The following is an 8,468-nucleotide window of genomic DNA, read 5'->3' on the forward strand; positions in this document are numbered from 1 at the left end:
ATATTCTGATCTATGTTCTAATGTTTCCTCATCACAAACAGACCTGGAGTTGTGTTTTGTTTCATGTTTAACACACAAACCTGCATTTTTAGGCTCAGCTCTTCTCTCAAAAGGAAAACACTCCATTCCACTTTGTGATGTCATGTGGCAAAACACCTCCACTAGAATTATTTGGATGATTTCAACCCTGGAATTGTCAATCTCTACTGACCTCAAACCCGGATTATCCACATGGCCCGTGGCACCAACCATTCACAATCAGTGGGGGGGCACCACAGGATACAAACTTTTAAAATATTTTTCATAAATTTGTATGTTATTCACTTGAAAATGTTAAATGGCCATACATAACTCATCATTAACACTAATTTCATAACACCTACTTGATACACATTTTGAATTGAGACATTTGATTATCCTTACATGTACTTTTGTACTAACTTTTTTTTTTTTTTTTTTTTCTGGGGACCCATATTTTAAAAGTCACAAACCTTCATGACCCAAGTTAATAGACATTATTCCTAAATCACAAAATAAAGGTGTGACCATGATTGAACATTAATGAGGATGTTTTATTGTTGACTGACTGATCGTGTCTCTGAACAATTTGTATTACTCAAGTTTGAAACTATGAAAAACAGTAATCAGTTTTTCTCACAGAGAATAGGTTAGGCAAGGCGGTGCTGCGGAAAAAATAAGGAGCTGGGAGGGGGGCGCAGAGATTCCATGCGTAGTTAATTATACAAAAGTTCAAGGTCAAAACAATCAAGAGTGCAAGTCATGTGAAGAAGTACATGCATGCTGCTGAGTGTTGCATTCAGGCCACACAAACCACAGGTCGGGTTGTGCTTTCATTCTTCTACCGTTGCTTGGCAAAGTCATAACATGCAAATTGAAAGTGTGGGGGGGGTTTTTAGGTTATGTCAGATAGTGCAAGTTATGTTCTAATTACCCACAAATCATTTCCGAATGCATAGATTTCGTGACGCAGTATGTCTGTGATGCTACCTGTAACTGTGGCTTTGCAGCACATATTAACATATTAAGAATTGCATTATTGTTTTAGAACATTGTCAAAATAGCAGTGCAATATATGTGCAATATCTTTTGACTTGTTTTTTGAGTCTTTTACACCCGTGTGTCCAGTGGCGAAAACCCCGGGGAATCTTCGTATACACCAAGTTCCACCCGTAGTAAACACTTTCTGAGACAGTAACTACAGAGAAACTAATCACACCTTGCTAGTTGTTACAGTAAGGCGTGTCTGTTATTGGTCAAGTCAACTGAAATATTCTGTGATGTTTTGCGTGATCGTTCAAAGCTCCTAACTCCTTAGACATTCCTCTTACACTGGCGGCATCAACAAGGGACCTGGTTACACAATTCCGATGTCTGGTCTTGAGTTAGGTGTCACTTTATGTGTATGTAGAGTGACATCGCTAACGCAGTATCCAACTAAAACAGATGTCGTAGGATCTGAGCATGCAAGTATCCCTTTCTGTCCCATCTGGAGTATGTAACCCACGTTACGTAACACCACGTCCGGTGGCACCCTTACTGTGGCGGGATAACCCTCTTTAAGTTCCGGCGCCACACACACACACACACACACACACACCCTTCCTGCTCCTCTCCTCCGGGGCTACAGCGCTGTGGCTAAACGTTTGGAAAAGGACGCCTCACCATGGATCTGATAAAGATTTACCGTCACCGCTACACCCTTCTTTCCTTCCCCTCAGAACACATCTCAACGGTGAGTGACAAAACTACCTCTCCTGAAAGATCTCTGCAATTTGTCCGAACCTGTCAACACCCGCATAGTCAGCTAAGCTAACGCCCACCACTCCCACAAACAAACGCCGTCAGCGCGGCAAACAAATTGACTTTTTAGTTTAATTCCCGCTTTATTTTACTTTTCACTCAACCCGAATGCTTCACCAACGCCATTCGCATTGAACGGACAAATTTTTAATTGATTACCCCAAACATTAATAGAATGTTAGCTTATTTTTCTGCACGAGCCCAAGCGGCAATGATCATTTTGAAAGCAACCGGTTGCGCAACAGCACGACACATTGAATTGATCATGAATCCTATTGATATTGATTTATTTGTTTAAAGGTGCACCATATTTTTGTAGTATTATTTTAGTTTATTAGTATTATTAATTATTAGACAAATGATAGCCAGATGTTTATTTTTGTGAGTTTTGAATTTATGTGTGATTGAATTTTCATTTCCTTTAGTAATGGTTTATTACTCCAGCTAAGGCTAATTTAAGTTAATGTGGCAAGGTAGCTGAACATGTAGTCTCTGCCATGTGACACAGATGTCACATGGCAGAGACTACAAAGGTCAGAGGGGAACTAGGTGACTTCCTCTTCCTGAGCAGGCCTAACAAACGGCTATTTCTGGGTTTTAACAGTCCAGATGAGAGAGGCTCAGTGCTGGTTGCCGTTTTTGAGTTTTGTTTGCTTGTTAATTCATTACAGCTCTGCAGTGGGTGTGGGCTGGAGGTAGCTGGGTGTGTGGAGGGGCTCACATAGAGGGTGACCTTATTTATAGTTATTGGTGATGGTGGCACTTGTAAATGGGTGTTTTCAGTTGTGGTAATGGTTTTCTTTGTATTAATCTTGTTTGTTTCCTCACATTATAGCATGTCTCCTTCACCCCAGCTTTAGGGTGGAGCCGCACCCCTGCAGTAGTATCCTCACTTGTTAAAAAGCACCTTTTAATATTTTTTTTGTAAATAAATGCTGCCGTATGGCTGTAAGACCCATACACTGACTGGCTTGCTTTGTTATTAAAGCTACCTTTGAATTGCAGGTGTTACATACATTTATTTCATGGCTAATTTTAGTTTTACTGACCCTGTTCCAGGTCAGGTTTTTTCCCCCACACTGGATCATTCTCTTGCACATCAACACCACTACACTGGATGGCGAGCTACAGAACTTTAATGAACTATATCACCCTCTACCCCTGCCTATTAACTGGACGCTTGACTTGGAAAGACATTTACTGGTTTTGTCATTTTTTTTGTGTGTGTTATTTTATTTCTGTTAAATCATACCTATATATACATATCAATAATAATAATAATATAATATAAATAAGTTTCTATTATTCATACCCTTATATATTTATACTCTGAATTTATATAATTAATATATACCTTTGAACTAATTTTGTGTTCTGTTTTATTCACACACCTTCACTCCTGCTGGACCTTCTTCTGATTGCACAGATCGCTGCCATATCCTAGCCCTAGTCCGTTACAAGTACAATTATTTTCATGGCTTTTATCTGGGATGTTGTACTTTTGGTCAACACCCAGAACTCAGGACATCAGATGTGATTAGATAAGGAGGTAAATAGAACGTTTTCCATAAAGAACAAAAAAGTGGCTGTTTGCTGCAGGTGTTCCAATCAGTAGGAGCAGGTAGATCAGAGCCAGTTAAGGTTGAAAAATGTTGGCTTTGGCCATTCAAATAAAGGCCTTTTAACTATATTTTTGATTGTGCGATTTTTTTTACTTTTTCTACTTGTTCGGAGTGCCTGGAATCCGTTGTGTTTGAGAACGTTTTCCATGTTTGAGGCGAATTAAAATGAAATACTGTATTTTTCGGACTAAGACACATCGGATTATAACGTGCAATATCAGCAATGTTGAATTCTTTCGTCTATTTCCATACATAAGGCGCATCGGATTATAAAGAGCATTAAGCCAAACGAACGGACTACACTTGATCCTTTAGCCCAGGCATCAACGATCCATCGGCAGATCGTGGCGTTTTTTTTTTTTTTATTTCCTACAAGGACGACTCAAATATGCATTGAGTAATAATGTGTTTAATGCAGCTTTGCCACATTTGTTTACATTTTAAATAAACAAAACTTAATCTCATTTGCATAAATGCTCATTTGCATAAACTATAAACGCTGAAAAAACAGCTCGCTCCTTGTCGGCTTCTGTCAGACTTACTCCATGAGGATCCTGACTACAGTAGCTGTAATGCTCCGACAATCCATCAAGCGGTGCGACTTCATAGCTTACCAAAGTCATACTAAAACATTTTGACAGGTTTTTTGAGCGCCGTGTACCACATAAAATCAGTTCGAAGTCAGTAAGCACAACCAGAATTAATACATAAGGGGAACTGTTTTTGAGAAATTAAGGCGCACTGTTTTTGAGAAATTTAAATGATTTTAAGTGTGCCTTATAGTCCGAAAAATACAGTAACTGTGCCGCTACGCTCTTACTCCTTTTCATCTGCAACTGGACTTAAGGTGGGTTTTTTTTTGCTTGTTTTCCATAAATATTATGATACATCTAATGCCTGTGTATTTTTACACAGAGGGATCTGGTTCCCACGCCCGCCATCGTGCCAGTGCCATGCATGTAAAACAAAGGAGCTCACTGGTCACTCATCATTTACAGTAGAACCAAATTTTATGGAAGCCGAGAGGGGTCACAACAAACGCAAACGCCGCAACAAGAACTACAACGTGAAACGAATAATGATAAAACAATACATTACATTTACTCACGTTTCCAACTTCCTTTACTTTTCACCTTGTAGTTCTTCTTCTTCACTTGTCGCTTGATCGGTCCGTCGGAAAATAGAGTCCCGCGGTCACTTCTGTTGTGGCTTTTTAATGTGTTGTGGCTTTTTAATGTGTTGCGGCATTTGTGTTTGTGTTGTGGCATTTGTATTTGTTGCGGCGTTTGCATTAAAATAGAGTCCCACGGTCATTTCCGTTGTGGCTCTTTTTTTTTTTGGTGTGTTGTGGCTTTTTGTTGTGTGTTGTCGCATTTGTATTTGTTGCACCATTTGCATTTGTTGTGACCCTCTCGGCTTCTGCAGAAATCTTCAAGGTGACTCAGATGGTTTTTTTTTCTGTTCTTGTTTTGTCATAAGCAGCCATATTTGCTTTGATATGGACTATGTGTCTCCCTAATTGGCTAATCCACCTGTCCGTCACGTCCAACTAAACTCGGAGACCAGACTCACATCTCCGTAAACTTTCGGAGAAGTGGATATTGTGGATCCTAGGCAAACATATCTAAATAAACCCCATGAAATATGAACGTCAAAGTGTCCAAAAGTAAATACAACACAGAACTTTTAAATAATGGCTTTCAGAAGTAGTCACGAGGTATCTGGAACTACAAAAACCCTGGTATCACTTCATCATCTCATATTCAAATGAGGATGTGTGCAGAGTTAGGACACACTTTGTGAAATCTGATTGGCTGAGCTCACACAGTCAGTCAGCCCTTCTAAGAACACTCAATGGATTCAACTTTGATGCACTTAGCTCTGCAACTACAGGCACAATGTCACCTTGTAACTTTGCTCAGACTCTTATGTGCCTCAGCCTTGGCATTTGGGGTAAGTAAACAACTATTTTTATTCTTCTTGGCTAGGAAAACAAAATTTGCTAAATAATTTTTGACATTTCTCTCCAGGACCATTTCCAGCTTTATCCCATGTTACTCTGAGTGGCCGTGTTGGACAAAGTGTGACATTAAACTGCAACTGTCAGGACAGCAGTATTGTGATGTGCTACTGGTACAAGCAAGTTTTTGGAGAAATACCAGTGAGAATTACTTCTTACAACAAGTATGAGTCTAAAGGAGAACTTATGAATACTAAAGTGTATATACTAAAGTGTTTATTAAAGCCAATTCTCAAGTCGATACTAAATTCAAGAATCGGTTTAGACTTAATAATACGGACAATTACAACAACTTAGAGATTAAGAGTTTGATAGTTTCTGACGCAGCCACCTACTTCTGCATGAGTAGTAATTTGTACAAGCTCGATTTTTTGGAAGTTGTTACCGTGGATGTAGACGGTGCTGGATTTCATTTTGCAACTTCAACTATGAATTGACAGGGGAGAATTCCAGTGTTCAACGAGTCTCTGAGTTGAGTTGTATCTTCAACAACGGAATATGTGAAGAAAAACACCAAGTCTACTGGTTTAATAATTTGTATAAGTCTGCAAAAGGGATTCTTTACAGTCATGGAGGCAGCAGTGATCAGTGTGAGGGGAGGATGGACAGTTCAACAAAGTCCTGTGTCTACGACCTTCCTGTACGCAGTGACAGCGCAGACAGTAATTTGGAAAAATGTGCTGTGGCATCATGCGGGAAACTGCTCTTTGGGACTAAAAGCAAATCGGATTCTGAAGGTAAATACTATGATGTATGTGTACTGGGTTGGTTCTCGTTCTGGTTTAGTCCCAGTTCTAAATCCAGTTCAGTACAAATGTCCATTACACCATTTGAATCCAATGGCGATTCATGGGTAATTCCTTCCAGTTCTTCTACACACTGTACATCCGTAGATATTTTAGGGTTGTCCATACTGATGTAGCTGAGGAACCCAAACCCTGACCTGGAGTTGTGTTTTGTTTCATTCACACTAGTTCTTCACTCAGAGTCTGTTTACATGAGAACACTTGTGGGTAAAATCGACCAAATATTTTATCGGAAGTCCCTTTCATGTTAGACGGTGACGAAACCACCCTCCAGAGTGGAAAAGTTGAATAGGCTCTACTGTAGTGTTTCCGTCTACACTGCCCAAGACGCAAAACTCTGATCAGATCTGCTCAGGTCACATACATTTACGTCACATACATATAGTACACAGAAACAACCATGTGGGATCATTTCCGTGTGTCGGACCTTCAAGCTGTTCTGGCAGCTCTAATAAACTTACAGGAGGCTCCCAACAAATGTACAAAATATAAAGAGATACAATTAGTGAACAGAGAAGGATCTGTACGGAAGCCGAGAGGGGTGACAACAAATGCAAACAACAAATACAAATGCGACAACACAAACACAAATGTTGCAACACATCAAAAAGCCACAACAGAAGTGACCGCTGGACTCTATTTTCTGACGGACCGATCAAGCGGCAAGTGAAGCACGTGAAACGAATAATGATAAAACAATAAATTACTTTTACTTGCGGTTCCAACTTCTCCGTTCCTTTACTTTTCACATTGTAGTAATTCTTCTTCACTTGCCGCTTGTTTGGTCCGTCAAAGCAATAACCTCTCCATGGAGACAAGCAGGCTTTTAATTACTCATAAAAACCTCAATTTTGTTATTCTTGTATTAACTGCGATGTTTATTTTCTTATTTCAGACAAGTCCACGCCCTCAGCACTGGTACAAGTCTTGAGTGGAGCTTTGGTGGGGACTTTAATCCTGTGTGTGTTACTTTCACTGGTGATTTACAACATCAAGAAGAAATGTGAGTAACATTGAGATCAACACATTTTAAAAGAGACGTATTATGCTTTTTCTTTTGAGTATTTAGTATTAAACTATAACATACATCTACATTTTGATCATTGTAAACCAGGACGTTTCTCTAAACAGCTTAATAATCGAAACAAGTCCACTGACGTCTCGTTCAAAACTGCAGGAGTGACAGGCCCACCTCTTCATGGACACTTTACAGCATGAACACAGTGGATTTTCAGTTATTTATGCATATTGTTGAAAAATGTGTGACATTTTAGAACCCTACATGTATTTTCTGTTTTTCATAATACCAAGTAAATAGAGGTTAGTGGGCGGGAATGGGAAAGAAAAAAAAATGCACTAATGAAAATAAAACAGGTACCAAAAAAAAAAAAAAAATTTTTATTTTTTTACTTAAATTTAAATTTTTTATTCTTATTTTTTTTCAGCACAACCTACAGTGACCACAGAGGTAGGACATCTGTTTTTTGATTTACTTTTGTGTAATGTGATTTTATTTTTAATAGTGCTGCCAATCGATTAAAATATTTAATCCCGATTCATCTCATGAAAGGCATAGTTTACTCGTGATTAATCTGAAATTAATTGCACATTTTTGTCCCTTTAATCATCATTTTAATACTCTTATTAACATAGAAAAGTGGATAGGCTTTGTGCAAATGTTTTTGTTTTTTTTGTTTGTTTTAATTGCAAACCATAACAGTTGTCAGTGAGACAACTTTGTGTTTGATGTTCCACTTTCATGAAGTGCTCTGACAGTGTGAGCAGAGTGCCCTTCCTCTGTCTTCAGAACAGTCAAAGCAAATGAACTTCCCATGGTTCACCGTCACACATGCACAACCGAACCATCATCACACAGCACTGTTTGTTTAGATGTCGTGCAGCAAAAGCTAACGCTTGTAAAATGAAATAAAGAAAATAAGTCCAGCAGCAGAAATATGTACTAAATAGTGAGACCGCACTGCTCCGTGAGTTCATGGATATAGTAATAACAGCTCGGAGCAGTGATGACTGCTGGAGGAGAAGGTCCTGCAAAACTTCTGTCTCAGTCACAGTCCTTATCAAAGATAAGTGTGGATTCACCGTAGGTTTTGGCACGTTCTTTATTTTGATTCTTTATTGTGTTTTTCTCATATATACAGTATAACGAATTACATCAGCGCATACAGGGCTTGTATAGTA

The sequence above is a fragment of the Boleophthalmus pectinirostris genome, unplaced genomic scaffold, assembly GCF_026225935.1.
Source record: "Boleophthalmus pectinirostris isolate CB_2022bp ecotype Guang Dong unplaced genomic scaffold, ASM2622593v1 HiC_scaffold_20, whole genome shotgun sequence".
NCBI classification, from domain to species: Eukaryota; Metazoa; Chordata; class Actinopteri; order Gobiiformes; family Gobiidae; genus Boleophthalmus; species Boleophthalmus pectinirostris.